This window comes from Conger conger, chromosome 1 (genome assembly GCF_963514075.1).
Source record: "Conger conger chromosome 1, fConCon1.1, whole genome shotgun sequence".
Taxonomy (NCBI): Eukaryota; Metazoa; Chordata; class Actinopteri; order Anguilliformes; family Congridae; genus Conger; species Conger conger.
In genome coordinates, this window is record NC_083760.1 from 48,569,114 (window position 1) to 48,582,111 (window position 12,998).

Sequence of the window (12,998 nt, forward strand, 5' to 3'; positions counted from 1 at the left end):
GAAGGGGGCGAAAAGAAGAGCCTATATACACGTCAAAGTGCTGTAACGCAAGGACCAGGGCAAGAGCTTCCTTCTCAATTGTGGAATACAACCGCTGATGTCGGTTAAACTTCCTCGAGAAATAACACACAGGGTGACCAATACCTTGTTCATCCTCTGCGAGCAAAACTGCACCAGCACCACAGTCGCTTGCATCCACAGCAAGCTTAAATGGACGTGTAAAATCGGGAGCAGCAAGAACAGGTGTACTGACCAACAGGGCCTTTACATTTTCAAATGCCTGTTGACTCTTCTCAGTCCAACTGAACACCGTTTTAGTGCTGAGAAGATCTGTCAGCGGCGAGGCAACAGCAGAGAAGTTTCTACAGAAATTACGGTAGTAACCTACCATAGCCAAGAATCTCCGCAGCGGTTTCTGGGAACCGGAAATTGTACAACAGCCTCCACCTTGGAGTCAACGGGTCGAACTTGCCCCCGGCCAACAACCTTACCGAGGTATTTAACAGTCGCTTGGCCAAACTCACACCTTGCCAAATTCACTGTTAGATTGGCAGCAGTCAAGTGGTGAAAAAGTGCTTCTATCTGCCCTACGTGTTTGTGCCAAGTCGTACTGCAAATCACCAAATCATCTAAATATGCCTCACAACCTGTCAAACCAGATACCACAAGGTTAACTAACCTCTGAAAGGTGGCTGGAGCATTCCTCATCCCAAAAGGCATAACCGAATACTGTAGGAAATTATCTGGTGTGACAAAAGCGGAAATTTATTTTGCACGGTCCGACAGGGGAACTTGCCAATAACCTTTCAGCAAATCGAATTTAGCAGTCAGGTTTAGTGACTGCGTTAACCTTCCGGTAATCTGTGCAGAAGCGAAAAGTGCCATCCGGTTTATTAACAAGCACTGCAGTCACTTGAACTAGGTTCAGCAATCCTGTTCTCCAGCATGTAATCTACCTCTTTCCTTAACTGTGAACGTTTCTCTCTGCTCAGAGCTGGTTACTTCAATGCCTAAATGTTTTGTGATCGACAATAGCTCAGCTTTCTTACAGCTGTCTATCTGTTCCTGTGTAGGGTCGTCAATAAATTCCTCCAGATCAAACTCCATGGTAACTACGAAACGCTGTTTCGAAAGAGAGTAGAGTTCTCCCACTAGTACTGTTGCCAATGACAACGTAAATGCTCAACAAGTGATACGTGGCAGACAGTCGCTACTTCGCAACACAAAGCAGCGTCCTCAAGGTGATACAAAGTTTTGCCACAAGCGGGACTCAAGGTGGTAGCCAAACAACCAAAATAACACCGTTACAAACAACAAGGCTAGCGCTACGTATTACTCCTAGTAATACAACACACACAAGTGTAGTAGCCACTAGCAAGATTACAGTGCTACGACACAAAAGTCGGCACCACACAGGTCCCCAATATTTCCACTAACGTTACCGTAGTTAACGAAAGCTTATGGCTAAGTATCGGTTTGATCCCGGACGAGCCCCCAATTTATCACGTCCCGAATTTCCACCAATGTTTCGACAACAAAGTGAACAAAGTCGTAACACTAGACCGCCACGATCACGATTTCACAAAAAGAGTTGAGCACACAGTGGTAGTTAGAAAAGGAAAAGTAGTTTAATATTTACAAGGGTATTGTTAAGCCTGAATGTTGCTAAGTATTCAGACTAATACGTTGAGTAGGCAAGTTTCTCACCGATTAATCTGGCGTGTCCAAAATCCAGAGAGACGGTGGTTTCACCTCTCAGCAGTTGACAATGGTTATTCGAAGCACACGGAATATTATCTAGTCTATGGTCTAGTCCTGGACAACGCGTCAGCAACAATGTTATCCCGTCCACGGACATGACGAATGTCTAAATCGTAAGCTTGTAAAAACAAGCTCCATCGCATGAGGCGCTGATTACTGTTTTGCATGCGATTTAAAAAAACTAGTGGGTTGTGCTCAGTTTGCACAAGAAGGGGGCGAAAAGAAGAGCCTATATACACGTCAAAGTGCTGTAACGCAAGGACCAGGGCAAGAGCTTCCTTCTCAATTGTGGAATACAACCGCTGATGTCGGTTAAACTTCCTCGAGAAATAACACACAGGGTGACCAATACCTTGTTCATCCTCTACGAGCAAAACTGCACCAGCACCACAGTCGCTTGCATCCACAGCAAGCTTAAATGGACGTGTAAAATCGGGAGCAGCAAGAACAGGCGTACTGACCAACAGGGCCTTTACATTTTCAAATGCCTGTTGACTCTTCTCAGTCCAACTGAACACCGTTTTAGTGCTGAGAAGATCTGTCAGCGGCGAGGCAACAGCAGAGAAGTTTCTACAGAAATTACGGTAGTAACCTACCATAGCCAAGAATCTCCGCAGCTCCCGGCGGTTTCTGGGAACCGGAAATTGTACAACAGCCTCCACCTTGGAGTCAACGGGTCGATCTTGCCCCCGGCCAACAACCTTACCGAGGTATTTAACAGTCGCTTGGCCAAACTCACACCTTGCCAAATTCACTGTTAGATTGGCAGCAGTCAAGTGGTGAAAAAGTGCTTCTATCTGCCCTACGTGTTTGTGCCAAGTCGTACTGCAAATCACCAAATCATCTAAATATGCCTCACAACCTGTCAAACCAGATACCACAAGGTTAACTAACCTCTGAAAGGTGGCTGGAGCATTCCTCATCCCAAAAGGCATAACCGAATACTGTAGGAAATTATCTGGTGTGACAAAAGCGGAAATTTATTTTGCACGGTCCGACAGGGGAACTTGCCAATAACCTTTCAGCAAATCGAATTTAGCAGTCAGGTTTAGTGACTGCGTTAACCTTCCGGTAATCTGTGCAGAAGCGAAAAGTGCCATCCGGTTTATTAACAAGCACTGCAGTCACTTGAACTAGGTTCAGCAATCCTGTTCTCCAGCATGTAATCTACCTCTTTCCTTAACTGTGAACGTTTCTCTCTGCTCAGAGCTGGTTACTTCAATGCCTAAATGTTTTGTGATCGACAATAGCTCAGCTTTCTTACAGCTGTCTATCTGTTCCTGTGTAGGGTCGTCAATAAATTCCTCCAGATCAAACTCCATGGTAACTACGAAACGCTGTTTCGAAAGAGAGTAGAGTTCTCCCACTAGTACTGTTGCCAATGACAACGTAAATGCTCAACAAGTGATACGTGGCAGACAGTCGCTACTTCGCAACACAAAGCAGCGTCCTCAAGGTGATACAAAGTTTTGCCACAAGCGGGACTCAAGGTGGTAGCCAAACAACCAAAATAACACCGTTACAAACAACAAGGCTAGCGCTACGTATTACTCCTAGTAATACAACACACACAAGTGTAGTAGCCACTAGCAAGATTACAGTGCTACGACACAAAAGTCGGCACCACACAGGTCCCCAATATTTCCACTAACGTTACCGTAGTTAACGAAAGCTTATGGCTAAGTATCGGTTTGATCCCGGACGAGCCCCCACTTTATCACGTCCCGAATTTCCACCAATGTTTCGACAACAAAGTGAACAAAGTCGTAACACTAGACCGCCACGATCACGATTTCACAAAAAGAGTTGAGCACACAGTGGTAGTTAGAAAAGGAAAAGTAGTTTAATATTTACAAGGGTATTGTTAAGCCTGAATGTTGCTAAGTATTCAGACTAATACGTTGAGTAGGCAAGTTTCTCACCGATTAATCTGGCGTGTCCAAAATCCAGAGAGACGGTGGTTTCACCTCTCAGCAGTTGACAATGGTTATTCGAAGCACACGGAATATTATCTAGTCTATGGTCTAGTCCTGGACAACGCGTCAGCAACAATGTTATCCCGTCCACGGACATGACGAATGTCTAAATCGTAAGCTTGTAAAAACAAGCTCCATCGCATGAGGCGCTGATTACTGTTTTGCATGCGATTTAAAAAAACTAGTGGGTTGTGCTCAGTTTGCACAAGAAGGGGGCGAAAAGAAGAGCCTATATACACGTCAAAGTGCTGTAACGCAAGGACCAGGGCAAGAGCTTCCTTCTCAATTGTGGAATACAACCGCTGATGTCGGTTAAACTTCCTCGAGAAATAACACACAGGGTGACCAATACCTTGTTCATCCTCTGCGAGCAAAACTGCACCAGCACCACAGTCGCTTGCATCCACAGCAAGCTTAAATGGACGTGTAAAATCGGGAGCAGCAAGAACAGGCGTACTGACCAACAGGGCCTTTACATTTTCAAATGCCTGTTGACTCTTCTCAGTCCAACTGAACACCGTTTTAGTGCTGACAAGATCTGTCAGCGGCGAGGCAACAGCAGAGAAGTTTCTACAGAAATTACGGTAGTAACCTACCATAGCCAAGAATCTCCGCAGCTCCCGGCGGTTTCTGGGAACCGGAAATTGTACAACAGCCTCCACCTTGGAGTCAACAGGTCGAACTTGCCCCCGGCCAACAACCTTACCGAGGTATTTAACAGTCGCTTGGCCAAACTCACACCTTGCCAAATTCACTGTTAGATTGGCAGCAGTCAAGTGGTGAAAAAGTGCTTCTATCTGCCCTACGTGTTTGTGCCAAGTCGTACTGCAAATCACCAAATCATCTAAATATGCCTCACAACCTGTCAAACCAGATACCACAAGGTTAACTAACCTCTGAAAGGTGGCTGGAGCATTCCTCATCCCAAAAGGCATAACCGAATACTGTAGGAAATTATCTGGTGTGACAAAAGCGGAAATTTATTTTGCACGGTCCGACAGGGGAACTTGCCAATAACCTTTTAGCAAATCGAATTTAGCAGTCAGGTTTAGTGACTGCGTTAACCTTCCGGTAATCTGTGCAGAAGCGAAAAGTGCCATCCGGTTTATTAACAAGCACTGCAGTCACTTGAACTAGGTTCAGCAATCCTGTTCTCCAGCATGTAATCTACCTCTTTCCTTAACTGTGAACGTTTCTCTCTGCTCAGAGCTGGTTACTTCAATGCCTAAATGTTTTGTGATCGACAATAGCTCAGCTTTCTTACAGCTGTCTATCTGTTCCTGTGTAGGGTCGTCAATAAATTCCTCCAGATCAAACTCCATGGTAACTACGAAACGCTGTTTCGAAAGAGAGTAGAGTTCTCCCACTAGTACTGTTGCCAATGACAACGTAAATGCTCAACAAGTGATACGTGGCAGACAGTCGCTACTTCGCAACACAAAGCAGCGTCCTCAAGGTGATACAAAGTTTTGCCACAAGCGGGACTCAAGGTGGTAGCCAAACAACCAAAATAACACCGTTACAAACAACAAGGCTAGCGCTACGTATTACTCCTAGTAATACAACACACACAAGTGTAGTAGCCACTAGCAAGATTACAGTGCTACGACACAAAAGTCGGCACCACACAGGTCCCCAATATTTCCACTAACGTTACCGTAGTTAACGAAAGCTTATGGCTAAGTATCGGTTTGATCCCGGACGAGCCCCCACTTTATCACGTCCCGAATTTCCACCAATGTTTCGACAACAAAGTGAACAAAGTCGTAACACTAGACCGCCACGATCACGATTTCACAAAAAGAGTTGAGCACACAGTGGTAGTTAGAAAAGGAAAAGTAGTTTAATATTTACAAGGGTATTGTTAAGCCTGAATGTTGCTAAGTATTCAGACTAATACGTTGAGTAGGCAAGTTTCTCACCGATTAATCTGGCGTGTCCAAAATCCAGAGAGACGGTGGTTTCACCTCTCAGCAGTTGACAATGGTTATTCGAAGCACACGGAATATTATCTAGTCTATAGTCTAGTCCTGGACAACGCGTCAGCAACAATGTTATCCCGTCCACGGACATGACGAATGTCTAAATCGTAAGCTTGTAAAAACAAGCTCCATCGCATGAGGCGCTGATTACTGTTTTGCATGCGATTTAAAAAAACTAGTGGGTTGTGCTCAGTTTGCACAAGAAGGGGGCGAAAAGAAGAGCCTATATACACGTCAAAGTGCTGTAACGCAAGGACCAGGGCAAGAGCTTCCTTCTCAATTGTGGAATACAACCGCTGATGTCGGTTAAACTTCCTCGAGAAATAACACACAGGGTGACCAATACCTTGTTCATCCTCTGCGAGCAAAACTGCACCAGCACCACAGTCGCTTGCATCCACAGCAAGCTTAAATGGACGTGTAAAATCGGGAGCAGCAAGAACAGGCGTACTGACCAACAGGGCCTTTACATTTTCAAATGCCTGTTGACTCTTCTCAGTCCAACTGAACACCGTTTTAGTGCTGAGAAGATCTGTCAGCGGCGAGGCAACAGCAGAGAAGTTTCTACAGAAATTACGGTAGTAACCTACCATAGCCAAGAATCTCCGCAGCTCCCGGCGGTTTCTGGGAACCGGAAATTGTACAACAGCCTCCACCTTGGAGTCAACGGGTCGAACTTGCCCCCGGCCAACAACCTTACCGAGGTATTTAACAGTCGCTTGGCCAAACTCACACCTTGCCAAATTCACTGTTAGATTGGCAGCAGTCAAGTGGTGAAAAAGTGCTTCTATCTGCCCTACGTGTTTGTGCCAAGTCGTACTGCAAATCACCAAATCATCTAAATATGCCTCACAACCTGTCAAACCAGATACCACAAGGTTAACTAACCTCTGAAAGGTGGCTGGAGCATTCCTCATCCCAAAAGGCATAACCGAATACTGTAGGAAATTATCTGGTGTGACAAAAGCGGAAATTTATTTTGCACGGTCCGACAGGGGAACTTGCCAATAACCTTTCAGCAAATCGAATTTAGCAGTCAGGTTTAGTGACTGCGTTAACCTTCCGGTAATCTGTGCAGAAGCGAAAAGTGCCATCCGGTTTATTAACAAGCACTGCAGTCACTTGAACTAGGTTCAGCAATCCTGTTCTCCAGCATGTAATCTACCTCTTTCCTTAACTTTGAACGTTTCTCTCTGCTCAGAGCTGGTTACTTCAATGCCTAAATGTTTTGTGATCGACAATAGCTCAGCTTTCTTACAGCTGTCTATCTGTTCCTGTGTAGGGTCGTCAATAAATTCCTCCAGATCAAACTCCATGGTAACTACGAAACGCTGTTTCGAAAGAGAGTAGAGTTCTCCCACTAGTGCTGTTGCCAATGACAACGTAAATGCTCAACAAGTGATACGTGGCAGACAGTCGCTACTTCGCAACACAAAGCAGCGTCCTCAAGGTGATACAAAGTTTTGCCACAAGCGGGACTCAAGGTGGTAGCCAAACAACCAAAATAACACCGTTACAAACAACAAGGCTAGCGCTACGTATTACTCCTAGTAATACAACACACACAAGTGTAGTAGCCACTAGCAAGATTACAGTGCTACGACACAAAAGTCGGCACCACACAGGTCCCCAATATTTCCACTAACGTTACCGTAGTTAACGAAAGCTTATGGCTAAGTATCGGTTTGATCCCGGACGAGCCCCCACTTTATCACGTCCCGAATTTCCACCAATGTTTCGACAACAAAGTGAACAAAGTCGTAACACTAGACCGCCACGATCACGATTTCACAAAAAGAGTTGAGCACACAGTGGTAGTTAGAAAAGGAAAAGTAGTTTAATATTTACAAGGGTATTGTTAAGCCTGAATGTTGCTAAGTATTCAGACTAATACGTTGAGTAGGCAAGTTTCTCACCGATTAATCTGGCGTGTCCAAAATCCAGAGAGACGGTGGTTTCACCTCTCAGCAGTTGACAATGGTTATTCGAAGCACACGGAATATTATCTAGTCTATGGTCTAGTCCTGGACAACGCGTCAGCAACAATGTTATCCCGTCCACGGACATGACGAATGTCTAAATCGTAAGCTTGTAAAAACAAGCTCCATCGCATGAGGCGCTGATTACTGTTTTGCATGCGATTTAAAAAAACTAGTGGGTTGTGCTCAGTTTGCACAAGAAGGGGGCGAAAAGAAGAGCCTATATACACGTCAAAGTGCTGTAACGCAAGGACCAGGGCAAGAGCTTCCTTCTCAATTGTGGAATACAACCGCTGATGTCGGTTAAACTTCCTCGAGAAATAACACACAGGGTGACCAATACCTTGTTCATCCTCTGCGAGCAAAACTGCACCAGCACCACAGTCGCTTGCATCCACAGCAAGCTTAAATGGACGTGTAAAATCGGGAGCAGCAAGAACAGGCGTACTGACCAACAGGGCCTTTACATTTTCAAATGCCTGTTGACTCTTCTCAGTCCAACTGAACACCGTTTTAGTGCTGAGAAGATCTGTCAGCGGCGAGGCAACAGCAGAGAAGTTTCTACAGAAATTACGGTAGTAACCTACCATAGCCAAGAATCTCCGCAGCTCCCGGCGGTTTCTGGGAACCGGAAATTGTACAACAGCCTCCACCTTGGAGTCAACAGGTCGAACTTGCCCCCGGCCAACAACCTTACCGAGGTATTTAACAGTCGCTTGGCCAAACTCACACCTTGCCAAATTCACTGTTAGATTGGCAGCAGTCAAGTGGTGAAAAAGTGCTTCTATCTGCCCTACGTGTTTGTGCCAAGTCGTACTGCAAATCACCAAATCATCTAAATATGCCTCACAACCTGTCAAACCAGATACCACAAGGTTAACTAACCTCTGAAAGGTGGCTGGAGCATTCCTCATCCCAAAAGGCATAACCGAATACTGTAGGAAATTATCTGGTGTGACAAAAGCGGAAATTTATTTTGCACGGTCCGACAGGGGAACTTGCCAATAACCTTTTAGCAAATCGAATTTAGCAGTCAGGTTTAGTGACTGCGTTAACCTTCCGGTAATCTGTGCAGAAGCGAAAAGTGCCATCCGGTTTATTAACAAGCACTGCAGTCACTTGAACTAGGTTCAGCAATCCTGTTCTCCAGCATGTAATCTACCTCTTTCCTTAACTGTGAACGTTTCTCTCTGCTCAGAGCTGGTTACTTCAATGCCTAAATGTTTTGTGATCGACAATAGCTCAGCTTTCTTACAGCTGTCTATCTGTTCCTGTGTAGGGTCGTCAATAAATTCCTCCAGATCAAACTCCATGGTAACTACGAAACGCTGTTTCGAAAGAGAGTAGAGTTCTCCCACTAGTACTGTTGCCAATGACAACGTAAATGCTCAACAAGTGATACGTGGCAGACAGTCGCTACTTCGCAACACAAAGCAGCGTCCTCAAGGTGATACAAAGTTTTGCCACAAGCGGGACTCAAGGTGGTAGCCAAACAACCAAAATAACACCGTTACAAACAACAAGGCTAGCGCTACGTATTACTCCTAGTAATACAACACACACAAGTGTAGTAGCCACTAGCAAGATTACAGTGCTACGACACAAAAGTCGGCACCACACAGGTCCCCAATATTTCCACTAACGTTACCGTAGTTAACGAAAGCTTATGGCTAAGTATCGGTTTGATCCCGGACGAGCCCCCACTTTATCACGTCCCGAATTTCCACCAATGTTTCGACAACAAAGTGAACAAAGTCGTAACACTAGACCGCCACGATCACGATTTCACAAAAAGAGTTGAGCACACAGTGGTAGTTAGAAAAGGAAAAGTAGTTTAATATTTACAAGGGTATTGTTAAGCCTGAATGTTGCTAAGTATTCAGACTAATACGTTGAGTAGGCAAGTTTCTCACCGATTAATCTGGCGTGTCCAAAATCCAGAGAGACGGTGGTTTCACCTCTCAGCAGTTGACAATGGTTATTCGAAGCACACGGAATATTATCTAGTCTATGGTCTAGTCCTGGACAACGCGTCAGCAACAATGTTATCCCGTCCACGGACATGACGAATGTCTAAATCGTAAGCTTGTAAAAACAAGCTCCATCGCATGAGGCGCTGATTACTGTTTTGCATGCGATTTAAAAAAACTAGTGGGTTGTGCTCAGTTTGCACAAGAAGGGGGCGAAAAGAAGAGCCTATATACACGTCAAAGTGCTGTAACGCAAGGACCAGGGCAAGAGCTTCCTTCTCAATTGTGGAATACAACCGCTGATGTCGGTTAAACTTCCTCGAGAAATAACACACAGGGTGACCAATACCTTGTTCATCCTCTGCGAGCAAAACTGCACCAGCACCACAGTCGCTTGCATCCACAGCAAGCTTAAATGGACGTGTAAAATCGGGAGCAGCAAGAACAGGCGTACTGACCAACAGGGCCTTTACATTTTCAAATGCCTGTTGACTCTTCTCAGTCCAACTGAACACCGTTTTAGTGCTGAGAAGATCTGTCAGCGGCGAGGCAACAGCAGAGAAGTTTCTACAGAAATTACGGTAGTAACCTACCATAGCCAAGAATCTCCGCAGCTCCCGGCGGTTTCTGGGAACCGGAAATTGTACAACAGCCTCCACCTTGGAGTCAACGGGTCGAACTTGCCCCCGGCCAACAACCTTACCGAGGTATTTAACAGTCGCTTGGCCAAACTCACACCTTGCCAAATTCACTGTTAGATTGGCAGCAGTCAAGTGGTGAAAAAGTGCTTCTATCTGCCCTACGTGTTTGTGCCAAGTCGTACTGCAAATCACCAAATCATCTAAATATGCCTCACAACCTGTCAAACCAGATACCACAAGGTTAACTAACCTCTGAAAGGTGGCTGGAGCATTCCTCATCCCAAAAGGCATAACCGAATACTGTAGGAAATTATCTGGTGTGACAAAAGCGGAAATTTATTTTGCACGGTCCGACAGGGGAACTTGCCAATAACCTTTCAGCAAATCGAATTTAGCAGTCAGGTTTAGTGACTGCGTTAACCTTCCGGTAATCTGTGCAGAAGCGAAAAGTGCCATCCGGTTTATTAACAAGCACTGCAGTCACTTGAACTAGGTTCAGCAATCCTGTTCTCCAGCATGTAATCTACCTCTTTCCTTAACTGTGAACGTTTCTCTCTGCTCAGAGCTGGTTACTTCAATGCCTAAATGTTTTGTGATCGACAATAGCTCAGCTTTCTTACAGCTGTCTATCTGTTCCTGTGTAGGGTCGTCAATAAATTCCTCCAGATCAAACTCCATGGTAACTACGAAACGCTGTTTCGAAAGAGAGTAGAGTTCTCCCACTAGTACTGTTGCCAATGACAACGTAAATGCTCAACAAGTGATACGTGGCAGACAGTCGCTACTTCGCAACACAAAGCAGCGTCCTCAAGGTGATACAAAGTTTTGCCACAAGCGGGACTCAAGGTGGTAGCCAAACAACCAAAATAACACCGTTACAAACAACAAGGCTAGCGCTACGTATTACTCCTAGTAATACAACACACACAAGTGTAGTAGCCACTAGCAAGATTACAGTGCTACGACACAAAAGTCGGCACCACACAGGTCCCCAATATTTCCACTAACGTTACCGTAGTTAACGAAAGCTTATGGCTAAGTATCGGTTTGATCCCGGACGAGCCCCCACTTTATCACGTCCCGAATTTCCACCAATGTTTCGACAACAAAGTGAACAAAGTCGTAACACTAGACCGCCACGATCACGATTTCACAAAAAGAGTTGAGCACACAGTGGTAGTTAGAAAAGGAAAAGTAGTTTAATATTTACAAGGGTATTGTTAAGCCTGAATGTTGCTAAGTATTCAGACTAATACGTTGAGTAGGCAAGTTTCTCACCGATTAATCTGGCGTGTCCAAAATCCAGAGAGACGGTGGTTTCACCTCTCAGCAGTTGACAATGGTTATTCGAAGCACACGGAATATTATCTAGTCTATGGTCTAGTCCTGGACAACGCGTCAGCAACAATGTTATCCCGTCCACGGACATGACGAATGTCTAAATCGTAAGCTTGTAAAAACAAGCTCCATCGCATGAGGCGCTGATTACTGTTTTGCATGCGATTTAAAAAAACTAGTGGGTTGTGCTCAGTTTGCACAAGAAGGGGGCGAAAAGAAGAGCCTATATACACGTCAAAGTGCTGTAACGCAAGGACCAGGGCAAGAGCTTCCTTCTCAATTGTGGAATACAACCGCTGATGTCGGTTAAACTTCCTCGAGAAATAACACACAGGGTGACCAATACCTTGTTCATCCTCTGCGAGCAAAACTGCACCAGCACCACAGTCGCTTGCATCCACAGCAAGCTTAAATGGACGTGTAAAATCGGGAGCAGCAAGAACAGGCGTACTGACCAACAGGGCCTTTACATTTTCAAATGCCTGTTGACTCTTCTCAGTCCAACTGAACACCGTTTTAGTGCTGAGAAGATCTGTCAGCGGCGAGGCAACAGCAGAGAAGTTTCTACAGAAATTACGGTAGTAACCTACCATAGCCAAGAATCTCCGCAGCTCCCGGCGGTTTCTGGGAACCGGAAATTGTACAACAGCCTCCACCTTGGAGTCAACGGGTCGAACTTGCCCCCGGCCAACAACCTTACCGAGGTATTTAACAGTCGCTTGGCCAAACTCACACCTTGCCAAATTCACTGTTAGATTGGCAGCAGTCAAGTGGTGAAAAAGTGCTTCTATCTGCCCTACGTGTTTGTGCCAAGTCGTACTGCAAATCACCAAATCATCTAAATATGCCTCACAACCTGTCAAACCAGATACCACAAGGTTAACTAACCTCTGAAAGGTGGCTGGAGCATTCCTCATCCCAAAAGGCATAACCGAATACTGTAGGAAATTATCTGGTGTGACAAAAGCGGAAATTTATTTTGCACGGTCCGACAGGGGAACTTGCCAATAACCTTTTAGCAAATCGAATTTAGCAGTCAGGTTTAGTGACTGCGTTAACCTTCCGGTAATCTGTGCAGAAGCGAAAAGTGCCATCCGGTTTATTAACAAGCACTGCAGTCACTTGAACTAGGTTCAGCAATCCTGTTCTCCAGCATGTAATCTACCTCTTTCCTTAACTGTGAACGTTTCTCTCTGCTCAGAGCTGGTTACTTCAATGCCTAAATGTTTTGTGATCGACAATAGCTCAGCTTTCTTACAGCTGTCTATCTGTTCCTGTGTAGGGTCGTCAATAAATTCCTCCAGATCAAACTCCATGGTAACTACGAAACGCTGTTTCGAAAAAGAGTAGA